We start from the raw sequence: 19,740 nt of genomic DNA on the forward strand, positions 1-19,740 counted from the left end.
AAAATGGCATGGTTTTAAAAAAACCATGCAAAAACCAATAACACTGAATGTCAGTTTCAGTTTAGTTTGTTTGCTCTTGTGTCGGTTTTTCTTCTGTTTTGTATGACGATGGATTAGATCCACCTCACCTGCCAAGCATTAACAAAACCAACATAAATACAAGGAGTAAGCTTCGGCATGTGTTATCAAAATAGATTTTTCCTTTCTTTTAAAATGATCTTTTCTATTTTATTGTCATTGTCATTGATCCGTGTGCCACTATAAGCGATCCAGTCACAACTCTGTCAAGTCAATATCAGTTCAGTGTTTAATATGCTATGTTGTGTGATGCTGCTGTAGGGCTTATATCTGAAAGACACGCACAATCACAGGGAAACTCTGGCGGCTCAAAGCATACAAGCTTCTCAGTGGCCTATTGCAGGGATGCAGATGTTTAAATGCTATTATTACCTGTTGTAAAGAAACAGGAATCTTAGGCATTTTAATGCACCATGCGGACCACATAGTATGTTGGAAGGCAGGCTATTGTTGATGTGTTCTTTTCTCTCTACTCTGCTAATAGATACGACTGCATTCCTGCAGGAGAGTCTGCACAATCTGTTAGCTTTCACATTCATCTCAATGGCTGTTGCTCAACTGGCAACGCCATCTTTGCTCATTCAGTTCCACAGGTTTTTTTCTGGTCAATTACCTGAGTCATAATTTAGATGCAATTAACTATGCTGGATCTACACTGAAATTATGTCATAATAACACTGTTGGTTCCACAAGAAAACATCCGGCACAGTTTCCAGCCTTTCACAAACAAATACATCAGATATGGAAACCTATTCCTTTCATTTATTTAAAGGGACAGGTCACAGAAAAACATTCTGGTATTTACTCACCCTCATGTTGCTCCAAACCATCTTACTTTCTTCTAAAGGAACACAGGGTTAACTAGGACTATTAACCATTAACTTAGGTGATTTTTGAGTCAAGCAGATATCCAGCAGAAAAAATTAATAAAGCTGCTAGTTCAACCTAAAATGAAAATTCTGTCATTAATTACCCTAATGTCATAAGACCTTTGTTCATCCTAGGAACACAAATTAAGATATTTTTGATGAAATCAGAGAGCCATCTGTCCCTCTATAGACAGCAACTTAACTGAAATAATCCCAGCTCCAGAAACACAGTAAATACTACATCAGTAAAACAGTCCATGTGACATCAATGGCTCAACCCGGTTTTATGAGGCTAAAGAAACATAACCATTCTTCTCCCCTGAGTTACGTCTTCCGCCATTTTAGAGAGTATCACTACGCATGTGTATGCTTTCCCTTAAGTGTAAACAACCGTAGATTAAGTTCATGTGCGTGCTTTTCCCAGACATAAACATGGTTGATTATGTCAAATATGTTAAAGTGTGTATAGGCATTGCATTGTGATACTCTCCAAAATGGCAGAAGACATAACTCTAGGGGAAAAATTAACCTGTGCCATGCTTGCACAGATTCTGTGATCCTCTTCACTAATATTCTCTAGGTCTCATCTGGGTTCAAATTAATAAATAATATTGACAAAGCCATTGTGTACAATACAATACAAACAGAGCGCATGCCACTGAAGTGAGGGCATGACATTTCAGCGCAAACTGGCGGCTTAGCCAATCACAACACACTGAGCCATCTAATCTGAGTCCATTGCATAATTTTTGAGCGGAGCTTCAAACAATCAGGAAATCATCAGAGCTTTCATTGGAGAAGGGACGGAGCAGTGCAGAATAAAGTTAAATAATGGGAAAAATAACGTGTTTTTAAAAAAGTGAAGCATTAATGTTGGATTGCACCCCATAAACACAATCAAGCCTAGAAAAACAACAACAGGCCAACCACCCTTTAATTAGAATAATCAAAGACTTTTTTGTTCTTTCTGATTAGAAATGGTAGAAGGATACATAGCTGTGAGAAATCTGTTAAATATGTCATGATGTCACAGTCCCAGGTATTCTAAACTTAAAACCAGAAGATGAAGGAAAAAAGAGAGTAAGTTTCAGACTTGCAGTAATTCTGTCAAAAATCACACACACCCCCGGCCCAGTGTCTATACTAGGTCATGCTGAGTAAAAGTTTTTGCTGATGTAGTTAAATTTAAAGCAAAGCAGTGCCAATTCTGGCATTTCTATGACAGGAAATACCTCGTGGGTGTGGGTGTATGTTTACATGTGTGCGTGTATGACAGATGGTGTCAGAGATAGTCCCAATTACACTTTCCTCAACTATAAATTGCTCTGCACTGCTCTTGAAATGGAGTTTGACCTTTGATAGTGCAGCGGTCAGGGCTAAAGCTTTCCACTGTCTTTGACCTTATGATCCTGCTGCCACTTTCATGAAATAATACAGCTGAATGAGCGGAAACACATTCAACAAGGGAGAAACACAAAAGCACAAAATGACTGAATGACTGGCTTTAACAGTTGAAGTGTTTTGATTTCTGTGACACTAATGGCACCAAAGAAAATTGCAAAACCAGACACGTTTTAAAAACTGCCTCCAGCTCATGCCAGTGTTTGAGTGCAGGGGGTGTGCGTTCCAAAGAAGAGTCTCTTAATATAGAGGCCTACAATTTCAAACGATTTATTACAAAATGTACCTCAAGTTAGGGCAATCATGATCACAAATTATTCGCCCGGAGATATCAACCTTTATATCAATGTTTTATTATTCAAATAATGATGTATAAAATCACGTCCCATCCTAAATTTTCACTCATTACAAAATTGTGTATGTTTTAACAATCATTTCTACATATTCAGGGTCAATCGGTCCATCACTATTTGGCTCGTCTAAGTCTTCTTTTTGAGGTTTATGCTTGCTTCCAATCTAACAAAATTCTAGAAGTGACTGTTTACTTGCCACCTAATATATTCCACCCCCTGACAGATGCGACTGTAATGATATAATCAGTGTTACTCACTTCTCTTGTCAGTGGTGTTATTGTTTAGACTGTTCGGTGCACAATAGGAAAGACAAATACAATTTTATACCTACTGTAAAATTAAAGATAAAGATCCACAAATAAAGCTACAAAAATAAAAACTCACGGTAATGACTTTCTTTGTTCTGTAAATAGTCTTTCTCTGTGAGTCGATATTCTTGCAGGTGGTCCCTCAAAGTGAATGCAAAAACCCTGCAAAGTGAACTCAGTGGCAATGCATATGACCCCAGTTGAAGAACCAATGCTGATAAGAAGCGATGGTCCAGTTTTTCAATGATCCAATATGCTGACGTTTATAACGTTGAACATCAATCAACATTTGATTCATCAACTGGGGTCATATGGAGGACTTTAAGACTCTGCCATACAAACTATTTCACAAGCATTATTTATGTTGTGTCCACTCATGTACTGACCACATATGTTTGTGTACTCAGGAAGACAAATCGCTTTACTTAAACTATTAACTGTCCTTGGCTGATCTTGAAGACAGTACACAGTTATATCAATGGCAGTTATTGGAAATGTTGTGGAAAGTGTCTGCTGTTTGCCGGAGGGGTATGTGGGGGATGGATCAGAGCTGTAATCTCACCTCACAGACTACAGGTGTTTGTCTTCCAGGAACAAGAATAAAAATGATACATCTATAATGAATCATCCCTTGCCTTTTTTAAAATCTGTACCCATCCCCCAGATATTACAGAAATCTGTCTCTCACAGATCTTTGCTTGTCAATATCCTTTACTGTGGGCCACACAAGGCGAGATGTGATTCAAGTCCATTACGACAGATTGGAACCTCCATCATCCGTAAATGGGAGGTGTGTGAGAGCACAATTTACGCAACACTTCTCTGTCATAAACTACCTCTTACACCTAATATAGCAGCCACAGCTTTGATTGAAATTTTAATGACTCAGTGTGAAAGAGCTGTATGTGTTTTTACAGCAGCAGCAGATCTATGGATAATTACAGTACATAGGACACAGTATTATGATATTGGTAGACTACTGTTGAAGACGTGTTAAAGTTTTCCAAAGGCCTGAAAATACTGTTAGGACAATGTGTCATAATAACATATCATGTCAGTAACACTTTAAAATAAAGTAAAATGTGTTAATATTAGTTTATTTGATTCTGTAAGGATCACAAGCAGTCTTTACTATCTACTTACTAAGTACTAACTCTGTACCTAACCTTAATCTTACCTTAACCCATATTATGTCCAAGTAGGTACCTATATATTACTCAGTACTTTCTTGTTTAACTGTAAAGGACACTGTAAAATAACATAAGTCTACTGTTAAATTATCACTACAAATATGAACATTCTGTAATTTTCTCCCCTGTAGTGAACAACAGTCAAATTGGTATTCCAAGGACCAGTCCCTCTCTAACTGAAAGGAGATGTGACCCACAATGATTGGATGACGGTGGAAAAACATAAACAAATGTTCAGAAACATCAGATAAGATACCAAGACAACTGCCAGACCCTGTAGCAGGACAGGAAGAGAGACCTTCATTCCTCTAGGTCTCTGGATGCAACAACAGCGGCCAAAACAAAGAAAGGTCACAAAGATCCTTCTAAATCCATTCATTCCCATGTTTGGAGACCTGAAATGGACACAGAACAGAAATGACACAACAGTTCACAGAAGCATACCGTTTAACTTTGTACTTCACCGCACGCAAATAAGTTCCACACTAGGGCTTGCAACACCATGGCCACCTCGGACACCAGTGGTGTCGCATTTCTGTAAAGGAATGGCGCCAGATTCCAGTCTCCTTATTGGAAAGAGATAAAATTACCTTCCCAAAAGACACTCCAGTCCGCAAAGGACCTCCGCATGCAGACACTGCCTCAAACACACGATCACCTCCTTCCTAAAGACCTTGGCTTAGTTTAAACATGCAGCATATGTTTTCTTACCTGTTTAGATAACATTTACTCGGGGTTGGCATTACAAATAATAAGCAGTTATTTATCTTTATCCCCAACGGAGCCATTAAGTGATTCCATAAACAACGTTAACATAAAAATCTCTTCCATCACAACATTCAGCTCAGCAGCATTACATTCTGCACTTCTGTGTATGCTCCGTTACTTGTCTCTCTACAATTTATCTGCTTTCTTCCTTCATACTTAGTTGTCTATTATTACCTATCAGCCGTTCATACTCATTTATTGGTATCATCACTAGTTGTATTTACTCTTGGATATCTATTATTAATACATTTCATTAATCGTATTATAATAGTGTTTTCTTTGTGTTGATGATCCAATGCTTCACTAACTAGCTAAACCACCAATCTTTCGGATAAATCAGTTGACCGGCTCCCTTCAGTGCGTGAAACTCAAATGGTTGAAAAGCTTGTGGGAACACGTTCACATTGCCCAATTAACAGTCTTTGACCGGTGCACTAAACTAAGTGAGGTGGGAATTGGTCATCTGATACTAATAACCGCACCTTGAGTGATATGCGATCCAAAAATCACAACGTCCTTGGTGATATGATGTGAGTCTCAATTGTTACACCCCCTCATATTGTTCTCAGCCTTATATTTCATTCTAACACTGATGCAGATACTTTGAAGAATGCTGGTACATAAGAAAGACTTATAGTCTTAGCTGACTTATACAGGTTTGGAAAGGCGTGAGTAAATGATGACAAAATTTGAGGTGAATGAATTAAAAATAGTACATTTACTGTATAAATGAACATAAAATGATTTGTTGGTTCAATATGTTTAATGCATTAACTAGCACAAATCACATTATTGTTATGAGTGACTATGCCAAAAAAAGTAAAAAAACATTATCAAATGCGTCTTTCTGGATGCCACTCTTAAAGGAAGCCAAATCGCCAAAGATGTCGGCTCTTATGCTGTTTTGCCACATTACGCTTCTTCATAGTTTTCCTCAACATTAAACATCAATATATACACTAGGTGCTTAAACGAGTTCCTTAAATGTGAGTGTCTAATGACACAATGAATAATTCATCGTTTATTTGTTGTACAGTATGCGTGACAGTCTGTGTGAGTGTGTGTGTGCATCGTGGAGTTTTTTTTCTATGCTGTGAACAAGATTCTGCTTTTAACAGTTGCAGGTTACCTACTGCGGATGTGGAATGCAGAAGCTGGCCTCTTAAAACCCTAACCTCACCTATCTCTACTTGCGTTGTGTGTCAGTGTGTGTGTGTGCGAGAGAGAAAGAAAGACCGGGCATCTGCAGAAACGTCATTTAAACGAATGGTATCTGTGATATGCCCCTCAAATATTTTAGTCAAATGGGTTTTGACTGTAACTACTTAAAAGGAAGGCATAATTTTATCAAAAATTTAGACACCATTCACATGTTTATACTTGGTCAGTCAAATTGGGTTCTGCAAAATTTAATCTTAAAATTTAAACTGAATAATCTGTCATTATCTACCAAAACTGCCAAAAGCTTGGTTTTTCCATTAATAATTTTATATATTTATATTTTCCACCATTTGGTGATCACTAGCTGGGGAAAGGGAAAACAGAACCATTGATAACAGGAGATTTATGTATGTACGTTTGTATTTATTATTTGTGTGTGTGTTTGTTTGAAACTGGGAATGTCAAAATGAGACAGGAGGACATTTTGACACGTATGTGTGGGTCACCAACTAATGAAATGATCATACTTAATGTAACAACCTTAGTTGATTAATATCAGGCAATGCACACTATGAGACCTCATTGTAAAGGGTTATACCACACTATTTATAAGTATCAAAGTTTTGATGGAATAAACTTTCAGTGGAGAGAAAGAAATCTCTCTGGTGTATAAATATCAATAATGAATAACAGAAATAATAACATCAGACAGAAATGATAACGTTGGAATAAAACTTGTCAATAAGATGTGCAGAAAGGCTAAAGTGAAACATCTTTAAATTACATCGAGCTAAATGTTTAATCAAATTACCTGTTATGATGCTTCCTTCACCTCACGCATGAGCTATCTGTCACGTGGTCCTCCCGAAGCGGTGTCCCGTACGAGAATGTAGCTATTTCTCACAGATTATTGCGCTGTATCCGAAGACCACCCTGCCAGGAATACACAAAATAACGGTGCAATAATCAAAAAACATTGTCGCTACCTAAGAATGTGAGCTTAAGATAGCAGACCTGTGAAGGACATCGAACAGTCTCGTCGGAAAAGGCTAGAGTCAGTTCTCGCGCTTCGTCGCTTAAAGTTTACCAGGAGCCGGAGTCTACCGTCATTTATTTTCTTGTTGTCGGGAAACATGTTTGCAAATGCAACAACGGTGTTTCTCTCTTGTTAGGAGATGTCTACTGACTTGACGAACGTCTTAGCTGCTTCAAATATAAGCGCGCGTAATCTGACTGGAGTCTGTGGACGGTCTCGCGCTTCTCTCGGCTGGCTGGTATTGTATTAACGCGAGCAAAACATCTGTCGATGACTGGGAGACGGCTGCTGAACACCGACAGAGGAAGAGCAAAGCCTGGAGCACAGAGAACGAGCCTCTGTAGGGTTAAACGCGACAGAACCCGTCCCGGGGAGGACGAAGGATTCTGGAGGGTGATAGTGGCTGTGGACTGGACATCACTGTGAACCTTCACCCGGGACAGAGAGAGGAAGAGAGAGAGAGAAATGCTCTCCGTGATGGCATCAAAGTGGCTTTTATGGTTCTGCCTGGTTTGGCTGTGCGTGACAAGTAAGAACCTATTGCATAATTGTATTCAAATAACACTTTGCTTATTTGTTTTTGTTGCTGTGTTTGTTTATGTTATGGCTAGTCAAATATTAGAAAATAAGCATGCAGTATTTTTTGAGCTATTATACTGAATTGGTAACATTGCTCTCTCTCTCTCTCTCTCTCTCTCTCTCTCTCTCTCTCTCTCTCTCTCTCTCTAATGGAAGAAGACTTGTTGATTAAGTTTATTTTTGTTCACTGTGTTGGCTAATAAGTAGGTCAAATACAATTCTTTCAGTTTCCATGTTTCTAAAACTTCATGCAAGTCATATGTATTTTTTTACATTTTAATACTGTTTAAATACACTCTGCAAATCTATCATATTGTTTCAGACGACTTGAAATACTGTGTTTGAATTGTACGAAGCGCTTTTGATGCATGATGAACATTTTGTGCAACTTATTTTTTTGTGTTCCATGCAAAAGTATTTAATGGTAAAATGTTATACCAGGCTATAGCTAAATTATTATTATTATTATTATTATTATTATTATTATTATTTTTGGTAGTCCATAAGGCCATAAACCCTACATAAATCCCTGCTTTTAGTTTAGAACATGATAAATAGAAGTAAATTAAACTTTCTATTTGCCATCAAAATAATTGGGCCAGTGCTGTATAACACAAAATATAAATGTTGTCATTATAAATGTAAAATAAATGATATACATTTTCCGAGAAAATTTGTTCTTTGTTCTGAGACTAAATTAGGTCAATCTTTTAACTGCAATTCTGTAGATACACTGATTTGGATTCACTTCAAAAGCATTTATTTTACAGAAACGTTATGGTTCTTTGCAAGCGTTGGTGCCCGCAACCAGGCAGAAAGACTAGCCTACGTTCTGTCAACATCAATATCTTAAAAATGATCAACTGTGTATGTAACAGATCCGAAAATACAGGATTAAGATCGATGTGCGGATATAATCTAATAAAGACAGCATGTCGTTTGGATTGATTTGCTATTTTCATTAAATTACATTTGCACACTGAAAAAAAGATGCAACAAATACGTAATGTGAACCAAAAGCAATGGTGGAAAACAGCAACCACAACGTCACAAAAACCGCCCATGGAATGGTATAACCGTGTAGGTAGGATTGTATTTTTATTTTTTAATTTTTTGTTATGGTTGTGCCCGTGTAATGTTATTACTATACAGTGCTGTGGGATAATGCGAGGGACGAGAGCACTTAACATCCATTAACATCAGAGCAAGCATGATAAAACACACAACCTCTTCACAGGCAGTCCAGTCACATGCACATAAATTACAGCCTAGCTGAATAGCCACAATCACGCATCAAGTGTAAATGAAAGCTTCGTGATTTGTTTAATCTTTAATTATCAGCGCTTTCAAGAGTCGATTGTCTTTTACATAGCCTTTTTTTACTAAAGAGTCGCGCAGTTCGGTAAAAGTAAAGGAAGTACAGGCCTTATAAGTAAAGATGAGATCACTGATGACATCAAAGATGTCTGTAGTATGAGACTGAATCACTGAATCATTCAATCAGACGATTCATTCAAAAACACTGATCACCCTAGTAAAACATATACGTTTTAAATCACGTTTATTTCATACTAAGTGTAGGCTGGTTCAAATCTATTAACACATTTGCTGGCATAGCATGTTACTGATATAAAAATTATATAGTAATTCAACTTTATTCGAAAGTATCACTTGTGCATTGCATTTTATTAAAGCGTGGTTTGCACCATGCTCTTTTAGGTGCGCTGAGCCAATAAATCACTTTCTATACAAAACCATGATCCGCACTGACACGAAATGCTCTTTTCTTTTACACATATCACCAGTAGGACAAGGATACAGACGTTTGGCTCAAAGACCTTCTTCATCGTGTTAAAACAATACAAAGCCTTCCACCCACTATTTAAATCACGATTTAGCGTCATCGTTCATTTAGCAATGTTCATTCATTAAAAAGCACGTATTCCATTTCAACATTAAAAGCAAACTGCATTTAAATACCAAAACCATCATCATAATCGCCACTGCGCTACAATGCATTTCTTATTCAAACATACTACTACCGTCATCTTTATCGCCCCTTAAAGGTCTATAAACCTGCAATTAAAACAAATCCATCAGCAAGCTTTACTTTTAACAATGGAAAACACAATGATTAAGTACATCAGATATACATTGTCATTAACAATCACTGATTTTCACACTGAACGCTTAATATCTACTCCGCAAAAATTATCATTCTGCATTGCATGCTGATTCAACCAGTTACAATTCATTCAAGGAAAACATTAATGCCATTTGGAGTAAGTGATCTAGGCTTATACATTCTAATTGTTTGACGTCGTGTCCCAATGCATTAAAATGTCTGGCTGCTAAAGAAGTTAATATTGTTGTCACATACTTGATTTACGTTCATTATAGCTGACGTGATGATTTATCTGTATATATTTTTTGACAAGGACATTTTAACATATAGATCACATTAAGAGTTGAGCTAATACAAGATTGCAATTGTTGTGTTTTTGGACATATAAACTCTCTACACTTTGGCATGCGGCACAATTTGAAACAACCTTGTATAAAAGCACTTGTTTTCTTCCTTCTAAATGATTGATGACGTCAAATCAGTGATTTTAAGAAGTGGGTGGAAGGCTTTGTATTGTTTTAACACGCTGAAGAAGGTTTTTGGGCCGAAATGTCCTTCTGGTGATATACGTAAAAGAAAACTACAAGAAAAGAGCCTTTTATGTGAGCGAGGAATCGAATCATGGCCTTGTATTGATATTACGCCTAAAATGAATTGTATGATCTTTGAATAATATTAATCTTTAAAAGCGAAATATTTAAAGTGTACCTAAAGTATGCTTGAAATAGTGCCACTTTAGCACAATCAAATATATGTCAGCATGTCTTCAGTTGTAGTAAAGTACAAAATTCAGCAGACTCAAAGTATACGTTTAGTATATAAGCTACAAGGTATTTTTTATGTAGTACATAAGCATAAAAAAGTATTTTTACTATACTTAGCATGAAATAAAATGTTAGTGTTTATTTTAAATACATTTCAGTATATTTATTTTTCACTAGGGTAACAAAACACTTGTATTTAAACTACTGTTCAAACATTTGGCGTGAGTAAAACAGAATTTTTTTTAAAAGTATCTCATCAAAGATACAGCTATTCAAAAAAACAGTATTAGTGTGAAATGTATTCAATTTACTACAATTTAAAATGACTTATTATTATACTTGAAAATGCATTTTTCCTATCGATGACAATGCTAAATTTAGCAGCCCTAAAAAAAAACAAAAAACAAACCCTACAGTCTTAAATGTAAAATATAAAAATTTTATTTTCTAAACATTGTCATAATTTAATAAGGAGATTATTTGGTATCTATTACTGTATTTTAATCCACTCTGTCCCATACTGCATGGACACTGAAAGACTGGCAAATAGAAAGAATCAATAAAATGGATATTAGAGTCAGATGCTGCTGCAGATGTTTTTTCTGTCTGATGAAGCACTAAGATGGAAATGGTGGTCACACACAGATGAGTCTGAGATTAAAGGTAATAAGTCAGACATGTACTCATTGATTGTCTTTTCGAGAGTAATCTATGACTTTGCATGGGTATAACATCCATGAGAACTGACTAACACACAAACACATAAACTGATATGAAGTGGATATGGACCTTGCTTTGCTTAAAGGGACAAGCCCTGCAAAATGACTAAAGCTCAACATAGCCACAAAAGCTCAAAGGTGCGTGTGCCTTCCTGTGTGGAACGGATCACACCAATTGAGTCTGACACAATCTTGGATTCATGACGGGAACTAGGTGTGTGCGTGTGTGTGTGTGTGTGTGCGTGTGTCAGCGTTCTGTTTTGAGAGGAGGAACGCAGTCACTGGAGATCTTATCCCACATGCAGTGGGGAGGAAATGGCGTGTGTTTTCTGTGTGTGTGTGTGTGTGTGCTGCTACCATCTTGGCAAGTCATTGTTTTGCCATGTCATTGGCACACCCCCTCCACAGCAATGGTGGGCTTATGAGTTATGATGGGATAAGATGCAGAGGAAAATTATTCTGACATGTTTGTGTGTTTTTGCTCTGCAGTGAAAGCAGATTACATGCAGCTTAGCAGACACTTCTGGCCTTTTTCATGATATTCTCAAAACTCCAGAACTATAAAAAACTGCAGGAGATAGCACTGCTTTGTGACTTCAGTGTCTGCTGATGATTATTTGATCAATTTCAAAAGGTTTTGGCAAACAGATCACGGTCTGAAGCTCGTATTAAAATATGTTACACCTTAAAAAAGATTTTTGATGTTGTAAATAAAACGAAGGTTATTGGAATATGTTATAAATACTATTTTAGTTTTTCCTAGTTTTTAGTTTTATATATATATATATATATATATATATATATATATATATATATATATATGAACATAATTTTACATTCCAGTCAACAAAACATACTATAATGCACTGAAAAACCTTGGTATTGGATTTAATTTTAATTTGAAATAATTTTACAAATTAAAATTTTTGTTTTAATTGAATTAATTAAATTTTTAATAATTGTCCAGAATATGGACCCTTAAACGAAAAAAATGTATTTACCACGTGTTTAACTTTTTTAGTCTTCGTGTACATCTTTGTGTGTGTATTAGGGTCTCTTGCTGCTGATGCTGAGGAGAGGCTGGTGGATTTTCTTCTTGGTCCTGAGCGCTACAACAAACTTATCCGGCCTGCGGTCAATAAGAGTCAGCAGGTCACTATTGGCATCAAAGTCTCTCTAGCACAGCTCATCAGTGTGGTAAGTGTTTCTCATGCACACACACACACACACACATTGCACATTAAACACATCAAACCCTGTACTGTACTGAGTTTAACTTCAGCTCTAAACAAACACACCTCTGTTGTTCACATTGCCATTTAAATGTGACTGTCAGTCTTATGTGTGAACCATATACGGCCCTGAAGTGACCCACATATGCACGCAGAAGAAGACGTGACGTCAGACTGTGTTTACAGAAATAAAAATTTAATTTTTATTCCACCCCAAATACTTATCCTTCCACTGACTTCCTGCATCACCGTTGTTTGCCCTTGTGATTTTAATCTTACCACCTCCTCCAGCGCAGAATTGTGACGCCTGTTGCTTTTTTTATATGACGTAAAAAACGTGTGAAATGCGACATGGCCATTCAGACTGATGCCGCATTGCAAAACATCGAATGTGTATACGATTTAGGACCACATATGAAACTAATATGAAATGACTGTCATTAGAAGATCAGATATGGGTCACATTTGGGCAAAAAAAATCTGGGCCACTTTAGCCTGCAGTGTGAACTAAGCCTAAATGTCCACATCAAAATAAACTTTAACTAAAGTGATTTAAAGTGACACATAGAAAGCACAATAAATGCATGCAAACTGTCTACTCTTAAAGTTTAACGTTTTGGGAGAATAAAATGTCAAAATGTGGATAAAATAATGTTTCATTGCCATTCAGATTAATAAATGCTGTAGAAGTATTGATCATTCTCAGTTCATAATAACAATACATTACGCGCAAGACAAACCCTAAACCTAACCCTAACGATATAGTATACATGTACTTAATTAATATTGCTCAGTACTTAGAGTGTATAAATATACTGTTTAACAAGGACACCTTAAAATAAAGTGTAACCATCATTTTTCAGTTTTTGCATAAATTACATTTATTTGATAGCAATAGTAATATTGAGAAATATTAGCACAAGTGAAAATCGTACAATATTGAGAGCAGCAGTTACATACCCAGTAGAGACTTAAGGTACATTCACTCTGACACTATGTTCTAATCAGGCGCAGTGCCACTGTCTCATAAGCGACAAAACAGTTTGGTGCTATGGCTAGCCCCGCCCACTGCAGAATCTCATTTGTTCAAATCTGTGCTTCACACAGCTGTACATTAAATGGCAAATATATTCAGATCTTCAGTAATAACAGAGCCGCCGGAACCCTGTCACGTTGCGTCTGGTTAGAGCACACTGTTAGCGGGTGATGCAGGTTTGAAGCTGGATCGTGTCATGTCCTGATCTCATCATATCCCAATAATTTCCTGTTCTCTTTTCACCGTTACTCGCAACGTTCTGTTTTTTTTTTTTTTTACAGAACGAGAGGGAACAAATCATGACAACGAATGTGTGGCTGACTCAGGTACGCTCACCTGCTATGCCTGTGCGCTCATCTGGATAGTGTTGTAAAACACAGTCAAATGAGCTGTCCCACATGAGCACACCCATAACATGTGGAAGATTGGAGTTATAATTCGATTATAGTTCATTTTTAGGTCATTTTTAAAAGTGTTGAACCGAGTAAATGCGTTTAGCTCTTCTGTTTTAAATGAGTCTGGTATAAATGCAGGTACATCTTCAGAGCCAGTCTGAACAGTTTGAATCACATTCTACTTTCTCTGTAGGAGTGGAATGACTACAGACTGATGTGGGATCCGAATGAGTACGAGGGCATCAAAAAACTACGAATACCATCGCAGCACATCTGGCTTCCTGATATAGTACTCTATAACAAGTATGCCGTATTTGTATTAGTAGCATAAATGCTGGTATTATTACAATTTAAAATAACGGTTTTATACTTTAGTTATATACTAATTTAGTCCCGTGATAGCAAAGCTGAATTTTCAGCAGCTATTACTAGTCTTCAGTGTCTCTTTATCCTTCAGAAATCACTTTAAAATGATGACTGTCGCTTTTAATTCATTGAATGTACTCTTGCTAAATCAAAATAATCGAATTTCCAAAAAATTACATCTTTTTTATTAATATGTATAATTTTATTTAACGTAATAAGAAAATGTGGAAGAAGCCATAAGCTGAAAATGTTACGGTCATACATCTAAGTAAAACACTGGTCACACTCTAGGATCAATTCTCAGTATTTACTAATTATTAACTATGAGTTTAGCCTCAGTAAACTCATAATTTGTTGCTTATTAAGAGATAGTAGTTGTTAAGTATAGCAATTGGGAGCGACTAAGAGAACTGCATATGGTCATGCAGAATATGTGTTTTGTAAGTATTAATAAACAGCCAGGATGCTAATAATACGTTTTATCATACAAATCATTTGAAAAAACACATCATAATGGGCCCCTTTTAATTAGGTGGCCTTAACTATTGTGTACTCACATATTTTTACATTGTAATTATTTATAAAAATACTATATTTAATTCTATCTGTAATTCCTTTCTGCAATTACATTTGTAATTACACTGTTGACCAACCCACCCTTAAACCTACCCATACCAACAAACCGGTCTCTAACCTTACCGTATCTTCTATCTTATCTTAAGTCTTTCTCAATACAGTATGAACACAGTTATTACGTTGTACTTATTTGTTGATGTACATAGTAGTTAAGGCCACCTAAAATAAAGTATGACCATTGAATGTTTTATTTGGAACAGCACAGAACAGCAGCTTTGCAAAACAGTTATAAGTAGCACACTTACATGTGTTCAGACTTCATTTTACAGCTTTTCTCAGTAACTCTGTCAGTGCTCTTGTTAAGGCCGTAAACCTTGTAAACTTTTGGGATGTTGTGAGACTTTGATGCACAGTCAGTGTTTAGTGACAAACTCAATATAACAAGCAAGCTGTCACCGTTCCAAGAGACTGACTAATTATGCTAGAAAGTTGCCAAAAGCAAGAGCAGTCTCCTCCCTTGTTGCCGTTCTTTCAGGTCGTTCACGTCTTGACAAAGCTCAGAAGAATGAAGAAAAAATAGCATGAGTGACAAGCAAAAAATGTTTAAACTGTTTGATCTAGGGCAGATGTTTGTTCCTAGTGGAAGCAATGTGTGTTATATAATCCCCAGTTTAGTTGATATAAATGGAGGATGCACTTGCGCATGTTCATTTCTTAAATGGATAAATTGGGTGGGATGAGACTTTAATTTGCTTAAGAGGCATTTCCTCATGTAAAGAGACACTGGTGCATGTAATCCTTTGCTAAAATAAGCATTGTATTTCTATGCTAATTTTAATTGAAAAGCTGTACACTAATAATTTTTCAAGGGCACAGAGGGAGAGAGATCCTGGATTAAAGATCTGTTAATTAATGCATACTAATCACGAACTGTGTGTGATGAGGAGGCGTTCTTAACATCTCATCTACATGGGTTTTTCTAACTAGGGCCCACAAGGAAGTGTATTGGAACATTTGAAAGTAAAGATTCTTGCAAAATGCTTAGAACAGTCGATGTCAACTTGTTATATTATATACCTGCGATAGTAGTTTAAAATGTTTAACAGAATTGGTGTATTAAAAAAAGAAAAAGAAAATAAAATGAAAAAAAGAAAATAAATAAATGTTAAAAAAATCTATCTATATATATATATATATATATATATATATATATATATATATATATAAAAATAAATATATATATATTTTTGTGCAACATTACTCTAAAATAGTAATTAAGACATTAATTGATTTAGAAATGAAATATTACTTTCATTTTTTCAAAACATTTATTTATTTATTTACTCACATAAAAAGGTATTTTTTTAAAATATAGAATTGCCATTGATGCCACTGATGATTTTATGTATTTGTATATTTGTTTTTAGCAATGCTTTGTCAACAAAGAGTTTGAAAATCAACGTGCCAATGCGTGTAGCTATTGTAATTGTTACTCTTTAGGAATGCACAGAATACATTTCATTGATATTTATAATATATGTTCTCTTATCTTACAGTGCAGACGGCGTGTATGAAGTATCATTTTACTGCAATGCAGTTGTCTCCAACACTGGTGATATTTTCTGGCTCCTCCTGCCATCTACAAGAGCGCCTGTGCCATCCGAAGCGCGTAACTTCCGCCGATCAGCAGAACTGCACGCTTAAATTTCGTTCCTGGACTTACGATCGCACAGAACTCGATCTTGTGTTGACGTCTGATTTTGCCAGCGCGATGATTACACGCCCGAGCGGTGATGGGATATCGTGTCGCTCCCGGCCGAAAAACGAAGACCCAAATGACCTCACGTACCTGGATGTCACGTACGACTTTGTGATCAAGCGCAAACCTCTCTTCTACACGATTAACCTCATAATTCCGTGCGTCCTCATCACCTCCCTTGCGATTCTGGTTTTCTACCTTCCTTCAGACTGCGGAGAGAAGATGACACTTTGTATATCAGTCCTTCTGGCTCTTACTGTGTTTCTGCTCCTGATATCGAAGATCGTTCCTCCGACATCCCTGGCTGTTCCACTGATAGGGAAGTATCTGATGTTTACCATGGTGCTGGTCACATTTTCTATCGTGACGAGTGTGTGCGTGCTTAACGTCCACCACCGTTCTCCGTCGACACACCGCATGCCCGAGTGGGTCAAGCGTGTGTTCCTGCATAAGCTTCCTGTTTTCCTTCTGATGCGACGGCCCGGAAGGTCTAATGTACGAGAAAGGTTTCGACGGAAACATCAGCGGAAATCATTCTCATCTGATGCTAAGGGCATTAGGTTGGACGGAGACTCATTCTTCTTAAGTGATGACCCTGGGCGTGTGTGCGGGGCCTGGAGGGTCGGGGACCTTCCTGAGGGTTCAGAGTTCAGGCAGAGGGTGAAAGTCAGGCACGACCCAGATGTGGATGAGGCCATAGAGGGTGTGAGGTTCATCGCTGAACATATGAAGATTGAGGATGACGATGAAGGGGTAAGATTAGTGATAACGCTTTATAATAAATGCACACACTGTGAATTATTAGTTAAGCATTAGTTAATAGTCAATCTGTCTTTTATAAATAGGAATTAGTAAGCAGTTTATAAATACAGCTATTAATGATTTATTCTAATTGGATATTTATCATTTATTACGTTATTATTAAGCGTAAGCAAATGATTAATAAACTATTTAAATGTACATTTGTAAATCTTATTATTTAGACGCATGATAAGAATTGCTCAGTGTATTAAATGCTTTATTAACACAATATTCCTGCTGATTAAGTCAGTCATAAAACATGTAGTAGTTGCCAGCCGTAAATTTTTGTGAGCTCATCTAAAGTGAGGACAATTTATTTCTTGTAAAACCTTTGCAAAGGAGAATTAAAGGCTCATTTATCTCCCAAACGGAAAAGGTAAGCACAGCAAATAGGGATGCAAAAAACAGACAATTTTTTCAAGATGCAAAAAATTATACCGTACAAAAAAAACTTGTATTGCAATCAGTGCATTCTGATTCTTGAACTGATTCTTTCTAGCGAGTCAAAAAAAAAGCATGCAGCGAAACCAGTATAGATTCCCAAAAAATGACTCAAAAGAGTCTGTTCTTTTTAGTGAATCAAACACATAGAGCTTACAACTATAATATTTAAAGTGGTCATGAGATGCCCATTTTCCATTGTTTAACGTCTTAATGAAAAGTTTCTAACATAATTTGATATAATATTTCTCAATGGTAATAAAAAACAAAAAAAGTATATACCCACTTCTTCTGTAGGTGAAGCTGATTCATGAATGATTTGTGCGAGCATAGACTCATTTAGATCATGTAGATCGGGGGCCAGTATAAAGTGTATAAAATGAATGAATAGCAAACAATTAAATGTTGCAAATAAATTGTTGCAAATTGTTAGATATGCGTTTATGCGGTCTCTTAAAAAAATAAAAGGTAATTAAAAAATGGATTTAAATATACTTTATAGATGTTTATTGAAACTTAAATGATCAAATACTTCATTAATTAAACCGCATGTGTTTTTTCTAAATATTTGTTTATTTTGAATATTAAAAGAATCATTATTGGAACGGTTTATTTTGCTTGGACCTGAGAAAAAGTGCTGCAGTTTATTAGTGAAAATACCAGGCAGGCATGAAAACACTGTGCTAAAGCACCACTGCCACACGTATGTTGTACTAATGAGTGTTTTCTGCTTGCATGTGCAGATCATTGAGGACTGGAAGTATGTAGCCATGGTGATCGACCGGCTCTTCCTCTGGATTTTTATCCTGGTGTGTGTCGTTGGCACACTTGGACTCTTTGTTCAGCCCCTCTTTCAGAGCTACAACACCCCCGTGGCAGAAGAAGAGTGAGTCACATCTTTTTTTCCTCTGCTCCTTGTCTTTAATTCATGATAGGAGAGTGTTTGGAGGCAAGTGCCTTCTGGGATTTTTGTAAACTTCTTATGAAAAGTTTACTGACGTTAACTGATGCATCTCTCTGTCCCTCCCTGCCTTTTCCCATCACATTATTCCCTTTCCCGTGTCTTCCTTTTGCAGATACGGGGATTTCTAAAATACCTGCTGAGTGCTCCTGTGACTTTTGGACAAACTTTTTGACCCAGCCTTGAAATATCACAGTCACGTATCCACATTATCGTTCCGCAGAACAGAGCCGTTGTGGAAATTCACTAAACAGCTGCATTAGCGTACACCGTTTCAGCGCAAAACATATGAATCTTATTCACAAACCACCTCTAATCCAGTTCAAGCAGGCACAAAATAGCATTTTGCATTTAAATTTATTTTTGCGCAAAATTCGCCTTTCTATGCAAATTAGGCTTCTTATAGCATGCGCATTCAAAACATTTAGTGCTGTGTGCCTATAGTACAAATAATGTGGCATTATTATCGCCCATGGAAAGCAGACTGTAAACCCAATTTTATGTAAAACTGATATCTGTTTACATTTTTCTATTGATCACGCTTGCAGGAAATCATCAAATGACGATTAATTGGAGTAGAGCATTATAATCAGCCATTATCTGATTTGCATAATTCCTTTAGAAACAGATAAACATCAGCTGGTCCGGCTCCTTCTTAGTGAATTCTCCCCTGTGTGTCAACACTCTCAAAGCTAAAAAACCAATGATCCCGTTTCTTTCTCATTTAAATAATAATAGCAATATACGACAGCTACCAGTGCCACTCAGTCATCATCTTTGCAGCCAAATGTTGTATAACTGTGTTTATATGGCTTATGTAGT

General features: G+C 36.6%; 1 pseudogene; it reads left to right on the top strand.

Annotated features, from left to right (window-relative positions):
• Window positions 1–7,212: 7,212 nt before the first annotated feature.
• On the top strand, window positions 7,213–19,277 carry LOC122347813 (annotated as a pseudogene).
• The last annotated feature ends 463 nt before the right edge of the window (window positions 19,278–19,740 follow it).

Source organism: Puntigrus tetrazona, chromosome 1, assembly GCF_018831695.1.
Source record: "Puntigrus tetrazona isolate hp1 chromosome 1, ASM1883169v1, whole genome shotgun sequence".
Lineage (NCBI taxonomy): Eukaryota > Metazoa > Chordata > Actinopteri > Cypriniformes > Cyprinidae > Puntigrus > Puntigrus tetrazona.